Source organism: Theobroma cacao, chromosome 9 (assembly GCF_000208745.1).
Source record: "Theobroma cacao cultivar B97-61/B2 chromosome 9, Criollo_cocoa_genome_V2, whole genome shotgun sequence".
Lineage (NCBI taxonomy): Eukaryota > Viridiplantae > Streptophyta > Magnoliopsida > Malvales > Malvaceae > Theobroma > Theobroma cacao.
In genome coordinates this window covers 23,269,241-23,285,791 of record NC_030858.1, presented here as the reverse complement: position 1 = coordinate 23,285,791, position 16,551 = coordinate 23,269,241, and positions in this window count along the sequence as shown.

Genomic DNA, 16,551 nt, shown 5'->3' with positions numbered 1-16,551 from the left:
CAATTCCTGGGCCATGACCGGCTCATGGGTTCAATGGACATAGCCCACTAAGCCCAAGCAAGCCTATCTATGTGACTCCATTCATTGATTTCATCATTCGTTCTTACCACTGTATTTCGAAGTTCTTACTAACGAGTATGTAAAAACTTTTCTATCGAAACCATATATTCACATTTATATGATTCAAAATAATATCATCCGTGCCATTACATAGTGGCAACATTAAACAATATAAACATCTATTGCTTAAGACATATACACGTCTTAACAATTTACATTACGGCACGTGTGTTCAACAAAAAGGACTTTAGACTTCCAGCGGAGCAACCATAGCGAAGGTGCAGCTACTGAATGTCATTGATACCTACCAAAAGATCGATACAAGTCTACGAGGACACCTCGTCCTAGTTACTAGCTGCCTCTTGATCTGAAAACATGAAGTTGAAAATGGTGAGTGTAAACTCAGTGAGTGAACATAAGAAGGGAACAAGTAATCAATAGGAAGAATTTGGAAATCATGATGCACTTGTTTCAAAAACAATGCAATTGATTTAGTTTCTTACCAAAAACCCCTCATTTCAAACTTTGATTAATAACCTCATAGTGTTGCAAAAACCCATAATCAATCCATGAAGTTAAATGGGTGAAAAGTATATCAAAATCAAGCAAGGTAGCAAGCATGGCAGCAAGTTTCTCACTGCAACGAAGTTCATTCTCACTACAGTGAGATTCGGGCGACCAAAACAGAAAGTTTCTCGCTGCAGCGAGAAAATAGTGTTAATTTGCATGTTTTTTAATTTTTCTATCATATCTCCCGCTACAGAAGTCCAATTGACCTAATTTTTAGACCATTAGAAATATAAGAGGTAGGGCTACAACTTTTGTGTTTACCACTTTTCTCAGTTCAGATGGGAATATAGTCAAAATCTTCATCGAAGTGAAAGTACTACACCAAAACCCAAGAGTTTTTCACTGCAGCGAGTTGTTGGCTGCCAAAACAGAATGTTTCTCGCTGCAATGAGAAGCAGGGCACCTAAGTGTAAAAAAGACCTCCTTTTCACTAAAAATCCATTTGGTGTTGCCATAAAAATCAATTTGCAAGAAAATGAGAAATTCTCAAGATTCATCATGCCAAATTTAACATGCATTACAACCATAAACCACATTCATGAGCTTTCTATAACACACACAATTATATATACATACATCGTCATCATGTGTGCACTCCCTACTTGCACACTCTATTATCATCATGTGTGCACTTCCTACACGCACACTCTATCATCATCATGTGTGCACTCTCTACTCGCACACTTCAACATTACCACCCAACATCATTCATCAATACACAACACATATTCATAAGATATATACACACCTACCAACATACTATAAAGCATACGGATTCATCCTTATACACATCTCACATTTCACAATATCAAAAATATTTAATCAAGGCTTGTTCCCTGGCACACATTTGCAAAGAAAAGTTTGATAAAATCATTCAAATATCTTGTGCAAACACATTCGCATTCCCAAAACAAGTTTGAAATGCAAGTCCACTCACCAGTATTTCGTTGAACCTTTAGTCGATTCTAACTTCCCTAATGGTCCAAATGGGACGGTGGGGCTTCGTTGGAACCTATCATCACATTAACATCACAATTAACTCAATTCTCATAATTACAAGTTCTACAAGCTATCACCTACTAGTTTCCAAGTGCCATTAAATGGCTATCCATTTTCACTATCCTAATCACTCCAAAGTGAATTTCCAACCTCAACTACCAAAACACCCACAAGTCTAAACACTAATCATTTTCAACACTAAAAATCAATTCTAGTTCACCACTCACCTTGGTAGCTTTGTGCTTGAAATTCTTTCCAAAAATTTTCAAGCTATTAATAAAGCTTCCTCTTTCTCTCTCTAAAACACCTAACTAGTGAGAGAGAGTATGGAAATAAGATTTTTCAAGGGTTTTAAAGAGAGAGAGTGGAAGAGCACAAAGATTTATGAAAGGGTGCACCAAAAGCATGAAAAGTTGAGCTATTTTGAGGGAGGTTATGGAGGTTCATATCAAGCTTCCATGGAGGTTGGAAGCAACGTGAAAGAGAAGAAAAGAAGAAGAAAAGCTGCTGGAGAATGAAGAAGCTGCTAGAAGAAAGAGATATTTATAGCCCATGCTTATCCACTCCACTTAAATTACCAAAATGCCCCTCCACAAATTAGCTTGTTCTCCTCCAATCCTTTATGCAATCTTTTTACTCCTTTGACATTGGGACAAGGTCCATAATGGTCTAGAAATGTTCGGGTTCATGAAAACTTAAAAATTTTGACCCGATGTGAAAAATGACCATTTTGCCCCTACCGTGAAAATCATCACCATTTTTATTTTCTTCGTCATTTTATCCATATTTTCATCATTCATTTATGCCTTAGGCCTACTTAGGCCTTAATATTATTTAAAACTTACTTTTAAGGGCTTACTAAGGAAATGAAGAAATTACCCCTGATCAGGGATATCGCATGTACTTCTTCTATCTACGAGTCTATAAAGGTCAAGGTCATACAAATAGTGTAAGGAACATGAGAAAGAACAAAAGACTCAAAGTCAAATGCTCGAGAGATGGATGAAGGACAAAAGACTCAAAGTCAAATGCTCGAGAAATGGATGAAGGAAAGTCCAACAAATCCACAAAAAAGAAAGAATTTTATGATAATGCCTAAAAATCCAAGAAAGAAAAGAGTGCATGTTTCCATTAGGGAACAAGGTCTTCCATAAAAAAAAAAATACTACTTTTTCAAGAAAAAGAAGAATGTATTGGTAGCAAGTAGATAAAACTTTGTTGCGATAATATTTGAAATTTATGTCTTGGAAGATAATGAGGCATAGTGGGTTGATTTAGTAGCTAGAAAATATTATTGTAAAGACAGGTTTGTTCTACCCAATGGATGAATATATGTTGAAAAGAGTTATGTATACAAAGGTATGTTTATAATCATTTTATTAGTAATTATAAGAATAAAATGATTATTTTTCTTATATGATTACTTGATTATTAATATCATAGCTTATGACATATTAATTATAAAATAATGCTTGCTATGTCTAATTCATAATTAATTCTAGATATTGATAACATGTAAACAATAAAACTCACATGCTTACTAAGTTTATTAATCCATCTTCTATTGTTGGTAGTTCTAAATGTTTGAATTGGTACATAATGTTAAATGTGGTTCACATAACTCACTCTCATAGGAGGAAAGAAATATTATGTGCTTTTATTAATGATTATTTAAGATTTGCTATGTTTTGTATATTGCATTCTAAAGTGAAATGCTTAATAAATTTAAGATTTATAAATCAGAAATTGAATTATATTGTAAATCTTTTATCAAGTGCTTAAAATTGAATAAAAGTGGAGAATACTATAATACAAATTAGTTTGAATCCACCAATGTAGTCAATAAATTTAAGCATTTTACACACCATGATAAAATGGTATGGTAGAAAGGAAAAATAGGATCTAAATCGAAATGACAAATGTGATGTTGTCATACTCGAATCTTGGATAAGGTTTTTAGGGTGAAATTTTATTAATAGTTTGTCACATATTAAATAGGTGCTTCAAAAGAAAACTAAGATAATCCCAAATGACCAATAAAAGAAAAAGAAGCCAAATCTTTATTATTTGAAGGTTCGGAGATTTCAGAATTCAAAAGAAAGAAATTAGGTGAAAAAAGAATAAAATGCATATTCATAAGCTATGCATAGCACAGTAAATCATATAAATTCATGATAATTGAACCAAATAATTCAATTTTAGTTTACAATGTTTTCGAATTAAGAGATGTAATTTTCTACAAAAATAAATTTACATATATTTCAAGACAACTATAGTCATGACAATCCATTCAACCAAATGAAATTTTACTAGAACAAATTGAAAATAGTGACGAATTTTGTCTAAAATAAGGAAAAATATAACTATTAGAAAGGTAAAAGTCTTTGGACCAGATTTCTATATTTTTCTTGTGGAAAGGATGGATGAAAATATAAATAATAAAGTTCCTTATTATTTTAATATGGAATAAGATCCAATTACATATGGCAAGATAATAAATTTTCAAAATACTTTATTATGGAAAAAGCAATTAACTATGAAATAGACTCAATGGAAAATAACACTTAGATTTTGATTTATATTTCACCTAGTTCCAAACCAATAGGTTAGAAATAAATTTTCAAAGAGAATAATGAAGGTGAATGACATAATTGACAAGTTTAACGTGAAGTTGATAGTGAAAGCCTTTATAGAAAATTAAGAAATTGACTACTTTGATATTTATGCTTCATCGTTAGAATTGCTAAAATTAGACTTTTAATTTCATTTGCCTTAATTTATAATTTGGTAATTTACCAAATGGATATAAATATCACTTTTGTAAATGGTGAGTTAGAGGAAGTCTACATAAACTAATCGAAAGGGTTTATGTTTTAGGGCAAGAGCATAAGGTTTGTAAGCTTGTCAAATAGTTATATAGACTTAAATAAGCACCAAAATAATGACATAAAAAATTTGAAGAAGTTGTTTTAGCCAATTACTATAAAATAAATCAGTTTGATAAGTGTATATATAGCAATTCCATACTGATAAAAGAGTTATAATTTACTTATATTTGGATGACATGCTAATATTTGACATGGATTTGGAACAAGTTGAAAAGATAAAGGAATTTTTGTCAAATAATTTCATAATAAAAAATATGAGTGTAGCAAATGTTATTTTATAAATTAAAATATTTCAAGATGAAAATGACATAACTTTGTTACAATTGCACTATATTAAAAAAGTGCTCAAAATGTTTGATCTTATTAATTGTATGTACCAGCACACCCATGGATCCTCAAATAAAATTAATACCTGATATTGGTAGGATGTTTGATCAATTGCAATATACAAAAATAATTGGTTGCCTAATGTATGCAATAATGTGTATAAAACCAGATATAGCATTTTCTATTGAGAAATTAAGTAGGTACACAAGTAATTTCCGTAACTTGCATTGACAAGCAATAAATAGAATACTTAGGCACTTATAGAAAACAAAAAATTATGATCTTTGTTGTAATAAATATACAACAATGCTAGAAGGATATTCAAATGCTAGTTGGATTACAAGTTTGTAAGATCATGCTTCCACAAGTAGATGTACTTTCACGCTTGGTGAGAGTGATATTTTTGGGGATTTCAAAAAAGAAACATGTATAATAGATTCCACTATGACAATCAAATATATTACATTGGCTACGACCAATAAAAAACCGATACTTAAAAATTCATTATGTTATGTACCTTTGTAGCCTAAAACAATTTCTTCAAATTTTATCCGTTGTGATAATGAATTAACTTAGCTAGGGATGTGTAAAATGGAAAGTCTAGATATATTGAGTTAAGATATAGTTATATTTGACAGTTAATTTTAGATTGAGTGATTACTATTGTTAGCTTTAAAATTATTATAGTTTTGATTATGACAAAATGATGAAATTTGCTTGAATATTATTTAAGTAATCTTTGACAAATTCTTGAAATGATTTAACTCCCATACATTTATTCTTACATAGACACAAGCTTGACTCTTGAAGTTATTGAACTATATCTATAAGCTTGTATGACTTAAGTATATGAGTGCTTATGATTCCTATTCATTAAAGTTTGATTTAAAGATTAAATGAAAATCTAGATGCACTCATTAAGGGGGAGTTTTGAATATCTTTTTTAATGATGGAAAAAAAAGGAGAGAAGGAAAAGTAAGTTAAATTGAGTGTGATAGGTTTCCATGTTTAAGTTATGTGTGTGATGCTTAGTTAGGATTTTATTGAATATTATGTGCTAGTTATTATGGATATTCAATATATCTTGCTTAGTTACTGTGGGCATTGTATTATCTTATTTAGCTGTTATGGATTTAATAAATAGTTTATTGCAAATTTTTAAAGAAAACTAGATGCATTGACTAAGGGGGAGCAACTCATTATGCATAAAGATTTGAAGCATTCATATTTGAACATAGACATTGCACTTTTAATCTAGGAGTGTTTTGTCATCATCAAAAATAAGAGAAAAAGAATGTTGACTCTATATGTTTTTGATGATAGCAAAATATTCCCATTCATTTGTGTCTAATGCCTTTACTTGAGTGTGCAGGAAAATTAATGTATGAAATTAATAAATCAATCTTTCAAAGAGTATATCAAAAGAAAAAGAGGGATAAAAATAACAAGATATAACAGTCTAACAAGGAGAAAGCTTATTGGTGAAACAAAGAAGAATGTTGGTTGACCAAGTTTCAAATTGGAGGAATGGCGGGTTGAAGAGTTTGAGAAACAGAACCAACTTAGTCGATCAAGTCAGTTGACTAAGTGCTCTCTGCCAAAATCTACAACCTAAAACAGAATCAACTTAGTCGACCAAGTCAGTCATCTAAGAGCTCTCTATCTGCAAATTGAACTAGAGCATTACAAGACAGATTATGTAAAACCTGACCCTATAAATACATGTCATGACATACATGCACTGAGTAGCATGTTATTATGCTAGGAAAGCACATAAGAAAAGACGAAACCCGATATCGTACCTAACGGTACACTTGAGTTGATTTAACCTCGAACTAGTTCAAATAGGAATTGTATGATGAAATTTAATATTTTATAGTCTAGGAATGACTAAAAATGATTGTTCGGAGTTCGAGGGTTCATTTGGGGTAAAATTAGAAATTTTGATGTTCAAGGGCAAAATCGTCATTTTGCCACCTAAGATAATAATTTGATCATGGAGTGAAATTTTTGACCAAGATTAACTATTTGGAGTATAATTTAATGATAGGAAGTGAAAAAGTTTAATTCTGGTGATTTTTGGAGTGTAGGGGCAAAATCGTAATTTTGCCACCCACGGACAAAATTTGAGATTTTGAGAGAATTTAGATCAAATTTGACAAATTGGAGAATGGTATGAGTATAAGGGATGAAAAATATGTCTATGGGCAATTTTTCAATTTTTGGGGCAAAAATGTAATTTTTGACTTTTACGGGGGCAAAAGTGTAAATTTCAAAAATTACTCCACCGAGACTTTGGATGAGTCTGAGAATTTTATCTAAGCTATGAATATATGAGACAAGTGTATGGTGAAAATTTGGAAACAAATGGATGAAATTTTAAAAATGGGCCAATGGGAAAGTGACACGTGGCATTTTTTAATGAAATAATATTATTTTAATGAAAAGTCAGCCATTTAAACCCAAATTTTGAGTGCTGGCCGGCCATAAGGAAGAAAAAGAGAGGAAATAGAGAGGAAAGGAAGAAGAAAAGAAAAACCAAAGAGAAACAAGAAAATTCAAAGAGAAATTCGCGGTTTTCGACCGTTTACGCGTCTAACGGTAAGATTTTTCGATTTTAGCTTGATTTCTACCTTTCCTATGCCTTTATTTCCATTTAGCATGCTTGAGGAGAGAGATCAAAAAGTGATATCAAGGGCTGGACGAAATTCTAGGGGAGAGAAATTGAAATTTTTAGGTTTTGATTTTTAGTTAAATTGATAGTTTTAGTTAGTTAAATGTGTTTAGAAATTAAATTGGGCAAGAAATCATTAAATTTTCACAATACCCACTCTTGGCTGGATGCTCAATGCTGTACAATGATGATGAATTGATTTTATTCTAAGGAAAATGAAGAGAAAATGATGAAAAACGATTAAACGTGATAGAAAAACAAAGTAGAAAATTAACCGAGTTAATGTCCCATTTTTGGCCGAATTTTCCAAGGAAGGGAGTGAGCTGATTTTGTTGTTTTTAGAAGGTTATTGGCTGATATTTAATGGTTAGAAATGTTGGAGAGAGAATGGGATGATTTAGAGCTAAAATGGAGCGCGTTAGCAATTTATCGGGCAAAGTGCCAAAAATAGGTTAATACCGCGTTTAAGCCGTTTTAGGCTATTGCATTTCATACCATGCATTAGTATAGGATTTAAGTTAATTATATAGTGATTTAGCATCAATGTGATGAATTGTGTAAATTTTTGTAATGTGTCTAGGAGGAGAGCCTTCCGGAAAAGGCAAAGAAGTCGTACCCGACGAGTAGTGATCGGGGCGCTTAGAAAGCTTTTAGTTTGTACAAACGGTGAGTAAACTTATTATTATTGTAAATTATCTAGAGTTTATTTTTAAATGCCCTTTATGTATTTTATGAAATGAAAACGAGATTAAAACGGGATTTTTGATGTTTTAGGAATAAATGTGACAAATAAAAATATATTGTATTGATTATGAAATTGAGTAATTGGAGGCTGCAAATTGACTTGAAAAATATATATTTTCCTAGGAATGGCTTATGAGAAATGAGTATATGTGGCTATATTTTGTGAGTGCATTGGGAAATTTATGTAAGTTGTTTTTCCTATGCAGGCTGGATAAATAAATAAAAGCCACGTTATACTGTCGAAATTTTATTAAAATTGGTGGGTTAGTCACTGCAGTGACGGGTTTCCGTGGACTGCCTATTAGAGGGGCACGGTAAACCCAGTTATATAGTTACTCCGGTTGTAGAGGCGAGGAGGGTAACTCCCGGGGTAGTATTAGAGCTCACTTCACGTCGAACCCCCACGTGAATGTGTAACTCGGCCAACGCCAAGGAACGGCTGGTTTTAAAAATAAAAATGTGTTTCACGTGTGAATATTTTAACACCCTTGGCGGACTCGGTTAGATGCCTCGGCCAAGGTATCCCCGAGGATTAGTTTTGGCTTGAGCCTTGTTTTAATAAAAGACATAAGCCTTAACAACTGTTTTGGTAAATTACAAATATTTTATGGTTTAAGAAATAAATTGAAAACATTATGAAATGGGTTGAAATTTGTTGTTTAAACTTGCCTCCATTTTACTCGCCTTTAGATATTTATGATAATGTCTGTTTACTCATTGGGATTGCAAAATCTCACCCAACTCCTTTCCACCCATTTCAGGTTCAGTATAGACTGTAGATAGCTGATCTCATCGAGGACTACCATTGGATCTGCATTTTCCAAACCGTAGGTTCACAGTCCTCTTTACTTTTGTTTATTCGGGGGCCCTCTTGTTATTGTAAATTAAATTAAATATTTTGGCTTACTGTATTTCAGTATGTATAAATTTATTTAGCTTTTACGCTATAAAAATTATTCACGTATAACTCTATAAATATTGTTTTATAAGAAAATAGAATATTTTCCTTAATATTTCTTTTATTTTCTTATTATATTCAAATAACCGTAATTTCGTTTTAAATGAAGATTTTAGACTTTTAAACTCATTTTGAATATGAATTATGTGTTTTGTACTTGTATATTACGTTTTAGCCAGTTTCGAAATTTTTGAGAAAAAAATGACCAAAATACCCCTGTGTGGCGAAAATTTTATTTTGATTGTTTTTGATCTAAAATAGTATATATTCTCTAAAAACTCGATATTTAACAATGATTGCTCACAGGAAAGGAAAGAAACTGATATGTAAGCCTTGCGGGGTTCCGGTTGGCATTCCGGATAATGAGTGTTAATCAGGACGTCGCGGCGATTGTCATGGGCCTGAGGGAGGTTCCGGGTCGTGACAGATTAACTGCTAGAACTTATCCTCAACTATTTTTAACGGTCATAAATTGTCAAATTGCCATCAGAGGTGTTTCTCCAAGTATAAAAGGGTATTTCAATGGTTAGAAATTAGTTTTTTCAAAGAATTGAAGGCTTCCAAGTGATATAAAGTTGAAAAACCATAAAATCGTCTCTGCACCTTATTGCACTTAACGTCAATCTTTGTAATAGTGTTCAGCACTTCATCTTGTACCATCTAGATCAAGTAAGTGATCATATGTACTTTTTTATTTCTTCTCTTCTTGTACACTTAGAGTGAGCGAGTCACTCTAAGGGATTTATTCAAGCTTGGATTGCTTGATTGAGTGTAAAAGTTCCAACTTAGCCTAGAAAAGTTGATTGTTGGGTTTTGGTTGATCCTGGTAAAACCATATTTGTAAGTTATGGTTGAGCCTTTGAAAAACCACCTTGGGTTTTGGTTGAGCCCGTAAAAAACCATTGTGAAAGGTTATGGTTGAGCCTTTAAATAATCACTTTAGGTTTTAGTTTAGCCTGTGAAAAACTAGTGAAAAAGGTTTTGGCTGAGCCTTGTAAAAGCCATTGTAAAGCTTGGTGAAGGCTTGTGAATTTCACCGGTTATTAGTGGAATTGTTGGAAAAATCCTTGGTTGGATAATCAAGGTAGTGGATGTAGGTCTTGGACCGAATTACTATAAATTACTGTGCATTGTCTACTCTGTTTTTATTTTTTTTGTGCTGAAAATTAGTTCCTCATCTTGTCAAGAGCCAATTTATGCTATTCACCCCCCTCTAACACATATTATTGGGACCAACATCTATAACGTTCTGAGATCATGAAAAAATTTGGCATATCCTTTGATGAAAAGTCTTGCTAGAGATTTTATAAATGAGATCTCAAAGGGAACATGACTCAAGCTCATAAATTAAAGTCACCCATGGTGGAACCTTAACTCAACACTTGGTATAACGTCAAGTCTTAAGTTCAATAAGACAAAATACATTATTTGCATGTGGCTGGTAGCACTATAAATATGATATATAATATTTTCATCCCAAGTAAGTTACTAAGTACACGTAATGGTAAGAAATTGACAAGTAATATAATCTTAATAGACCCATAACATAAATTTGTTAAGAGTGCTATGGTTATAGGGGCACTATTGATTAGATCTATTTATGTGAGTGTGAAGTGTGACCTCTTCTAGAAATTCAAGAGTTTGGCTTTAAAAGCACTAACAAAAAAAGGATGATGATGGCTAGCCACAAAAGTGTGGCAAGATAGTTTAGATTCATTGAGTGTTGAAATCATTGAGTGAGATGTGTTTAATTAATAAAATGAAATAACTAATTCAAAATATAATCGACCATGCAATTTTAGTTAACTTTAACATGTTTTCACTAAATAAAAGTTCAATCAAAAGACACTTTCATTTATATAATTGATCATTTCCAAGATTATAAAAAATCTAGATTTATTTTGAACATGTTGGGATTGTTGCACATTTTCAACAATAATAGTGTGGGAACATCTCACATCAAAAAAATAGAAGGAAAAACTAGTCCTTTGAATAGTTATGTCTATTCAAGTAACTATGTTTATTCAAATAATTACATTTGTTCAAATAATTATGTTTGTTCAAAAGGTTATGTGTGTAGAAACAAATATATTTTTTCTATAAATAAGACATTTTGGTATAGAAACAATATCAATCAATCTCTTCTCCATTTCTTCATATTCTCCAAATTGTTTTTATACAATTGCATTACTAAAAAATTTTATAGGAGTTTAATAATCATGACATACACTGATAAGAGTTTAATGGATTGATTTTGTTAATACAAAGCGCAATCAATCATTGAGCTACTATAATCTTCTTGCACAACAACGATATGAGCGAATAAAACCTTACAACAATTGACTTTGGCAAAAGAACTCGACAATACTGTCTCAAAAATTTGGAAATGGATATAATGTTTTGGGTGCTATGCTGCAGAAAAATGCTCCAATTCTATTGAAACAATGACCAAAACTGATGCTTCAAGTGGAAGATTTGAGAAAAAAAAAGTAAGACAAGGTTACCCCTTTATATTAAAGGGTTCTCTCTACTTTGATTGAAGAAGATGAAAATAAAGAAATTTAGCACCACAACGAAGCAAATAATATGTATCTGCACTATGCAAGTGATGATTCTCAAATAGATGTCAAATCTAAAGATAGGGACAGAATGGAATCTGAAGTTGAGTCAACTGCAGATTTTCAATGTCAAAAGAACTCTTAGTTAGACAAATTCTTTTATGATGTGAATGTTGTATCTAACACATTTAGGAACTCTTGCATGTCTAATTCATTACATAGTAGTGAACAGTGGTTGGGAGATGATGATTTTTCCCATTCGGAGATGGGGCTTGTGAGCGAAATATGTTCAACTGACTGGGGTCAGCTCCAACCTAAGGATGATATCAGTTTATGTGTATGGATGACAAGCTTTTAGAGGAATTACACAATATTGGTCTTTATCTAGGGACTTTTCCTGATTTGGTAAAAAGAAAGAAAGCAAAAAATCAAAGATTTGTTGAACTTAATGAACGTCTTTGTCAACAATTTGGAAAAAGAAGAAAAAGTTAGGGAAGATTGATAAAGCCATTCAAAATGGAGAGATGCAGATAGAAAGAACATCGAGCATGTTGCAAAGGATCAATTAATCCATATGGCTTACAAAAAACATTTGGCATGTCGTGGGAGTAATTCATCAAAAATCGCAGTTTGTAAGGTTTCAAAACATGTTGCATTGGCTTTCATCAAGTGAACTCTTGATAGATGTCCTAAATATGAATATAAGTTGTTTTAGCAAACTTGCTTTGCAAAATGTCATGTTTTTGTACCTCCATGTAGCAATAAAGCAAAATATATTGATTGTATTGGCTTCAAAACTACTAACAATTCTTATAATGAAGCTTCAAACCATCAAGCAGAAGTTAAAGGCCTAAGTGTTGTTTCTAGTAATTTTAAGAGGTATGATATTAGTTCAAATGCTCTTCCATTTGTTCACTCATTTGAACATACTGTTTCCAACTATGAATTTATGTTAAACAAAAGGAGGAAGAAGGCAGTACTGATTGATGATGTTATTGGTAGTGCTTCTTCTAGGGTAATGTCAACTCTTGATGGCACTATTAGTGGAGTAAGGGGAAAAAGAAGTGATAGAGATAGGGATCAAAGCAGAGATAATTTAAGAAATAACTTTGTGTCTGGGGCTAGTTGGGCATCATTGGATGGTTCTACCGATGATAGGGAAACGAAAACAAAGCCTAAGCAAAAGAACAATCATTTATCAACTTCAAGAAATCTACCTTTAAGTAAAAAGAAATCCAATGAATTTCCCACATTTGACCATGTTTTTGGCCTATTTGAGTGCCACGTCTTGGGTATTTCTAGCTAATGCATGGCAATGGGAATAGCTAACAAAGCTTTGATCCTCGGTAATTTTTTTGGCATGTTTTGCATTTATTATGGACAAAATAGGCTTACATCATGGGGTGGGGTTTGGTTTTCCCTATGGCCCAACAAAACATCAGTTCTACAATATGAATCCAACATGTTGGTTTCCCCACCATTCTTCAGCACTCATTTTCTATATAAAACAAACACCTTATATTTCTCACCAAATTAATATTAATCTTCTTTGGCGTGTTTGGGTCAAAGCTTGGATTCCACGCGGACAAATTTGGTTGGTGTCTTTTTTTGGCATTTAAAGGAAAAAAAATATACGTGGTGTCACGACTTGGAACTCCCGTCGAGCCCGTGACGACCGCTGCGAAGCCTCGATAGACATTCTTTCCCCGGATGCCCTTCGAGACCTCGCAAGGCTTTTGTACTAGTTTTTCCACTCCTTTTTTTCTTTTTTTTTGAATAATAAAATAAAATAAAATATTAATTAAAATAATCTATTTTAATGCAAAACAATATATATATATATTTTTGAAACATCAAAAATTAATTATCTGCACATAAAAACAAAATAAATTTATACATACTGTTATATAGAAAACTAGAGTATGCAATTTAAATTACAATAACACGTGGGCTCCCAAATAACTGAGAAGGTTTAAGTCTATAACCTAGCTTTCTAGGATGCAACTCCGAAATTTACTTCTTGATGCAATTGACAGTCTACTGCCTATTCTGAGCTTGAAAAATGTATAGGAAGAAAGGGTGAGATTATAAAATCCCAGTGAGTAGATAGACATCATCAAAATAATCTAAAGCCGAGTAATAGGAGACAATATAAAAACATTGTATCTCAATAATGTTCATAACGCAAAATTTGCTCAATCTATACCAAACAATTTCTTTTCATCAAATTTCTCAACTTATGAATTTCACAAAATTGGCCCCTGCCAGAATCATTCTCGTGGGTACCTTCGTCAAGGTATCCCACTGAGACCGCCAAGGCTGTTTATTGTCACACACACAAACACATTTCACCTCTGACAACACAGTCGTTCCTTGTCATTGGCTGAGTCTCACTTTCACGTGGTGGCTAGCGTGAAGTGTACTCAAATCCTACCTCGGGAATTATCCTACGCGTCTCTCCAATCGAGGTAAGCTCAATAATTGGGAACCGTGCCCCTCTAATTAGGCTAGCCCACGGAACCCCCATCACTGCAGTGCCCACTTTATAATCCATCAACCAATAAAATCACAATAGTATCACATGACTCACTTCACACATTCAAGGCAAATCAAAGCAGTTCACATATTCTTTAAATCATAAAAATAACCAGTCATACCCACATTTATCATAAGCCATTTGATGTAAAATCATGAATAAACAACACAATCATAGTATAGGTCTCTAATTACTCTATTTTTTAAATCATTATTAAATTTTTAAAAATTTTATAAAATTATTTTATAAAATCTCATTTTCCCATAAAACACATAATTTTCCAATTAAACCATTTTTTCATAAAATCACACAATTAAATAAATCTACTCTAGATAATTAAGACGATAGTAAGTTTACTCACTGTACTAGGAGTAGATGTACTCCTATTCTCGGTCCTCGAGTGCAGTCTTTTACCCGTATCAGATAGCTCACCACCTACCACAATACATGACACAAAAAAATTCAATAATTTGTGTCAAATCAATATATATTATTTCAGGCTATTATCCATTCGTATGCACTAGATAGGGTGTGAAATGTTTGGACAATCGCTTAATTACGGTGTCCGACCTAACTCACTTATACACGGTGTAAATTTCTAAAATCTTCAATTCAACTCCAATTCCATCCATTTCAATTTCAATTATCCAATTATATCCACAATACCTTAATGACTATGAATGTGGTCCAATTCATCAGTTCGGATCACAAATTACGCTTTTACCCCTAGTGGGTAAAATTTTCAATTTTTGCACCAAAAATTCCCATTTAATTTCCAACCTCATAATTCATCATTTTTCCATCTAATTCTCTTAAAATAAAGTCAACCTCATCCTCACACACCATTGGCTAGATTCGGTCTAGAGAAATTCATGGAGAAAATGAATATTTTTCTTGTTGTTTTACTCATAAACATGCTAAACTAACACTAAACACTAACATAGTTCAAAATCAAATTAATCTAACAACTTTCTCTCTCTAAAACCCATATGATCAGATTTGAATCCATCATCAAAACACATAATTTAACCATGGAAAATAAGGAGAAATGCATGGAAATGATAGATCTTAAGCTAAGCTTGAAAAATCATACCTTTAAACACTTGATTCCTTGAAAAATCACACTTTTTCTTTGAATTTTCTCACTCTGGGGTTTGTTCTTATTTCTCTCTCTCTCCTGCTGGTTTTGGCTGACCCTCCCAATGAAGAATTCTCAAATTTTCAAGCCTTTTAATAGGCTTAATAAAATATTATTATTTTATTTACCTTTTGAATATTTATTATTTTATCTTTTTCTACCACTCAATCGTCTTCACTTATCCATGTCTTCCATGAAATTTCTAGACTTTCCAAAGTTTTGGTGGAGCAAATTTTTAAAATTTACACTTTTGCCCCCGTAAAAGTGAAAAATTATATTTTTACCCCAAAAATTGAAAAATTGCCAAAATGCATAATTTTCACTCCTTATACTCATATCATGCTCCATTTAATCAAATTTGATCTAAATTATTTCAAAAAATTCATTTCGTCCTCGAGTGGCAAAATTACCATTTTGCCCCTATACTCTAAAAATACCAAAAATTCATATATTTTCACTGCTAAATCCTCCAATTGTACTTCAATACTCATATCGTACTCAAATATGTCAAATGGGGCTAAGAAAATCTTTTTTGAAAATTTTCATTTTGTCCTCAAATTGCAAAATGACTATTTTGCCCCATAACCGGTCAATTTTCCTGATTGATTTTAAATTGATCCTCGAATTCCGAATCACCATTCTAAGTAGATTTTGGGGTTTTAGAATTCTCAAAATCCTTTTAAATTTTTCATTTGAACTAGCTCGAGGTATAAATCAACTTCACAGCACCTCTAGAGGCAATACCGTCTTTTGTCAATTTCTCGGGCTTCCTCAATATACAAACATTTTATCGAGCATGTGAATGACATCATAATTATTTACAAAGCAAGGTTTGACACGTGGGACCATGTCTTGCGAAAGAAAAAGCTTTCAGTCTTAGGTCAGATGTTGGGTTTGGGAAAGAAAAAGTTTTCAACCTTGGGTCAGATGTTGGTTCATTCGTTGCTTTGTATTGGTTTTCCCAATTTTTGCTTGTGTGATATAGCCGCATGTGTGCAACGGCTTTAGCCCACATGCGTATTTTCAAAAGTGTTATTTTTTTTGCGGCTATGTATGTTGATAGTTTAGCTCATCGGGGAAATGGTTTCAATCGATTTCC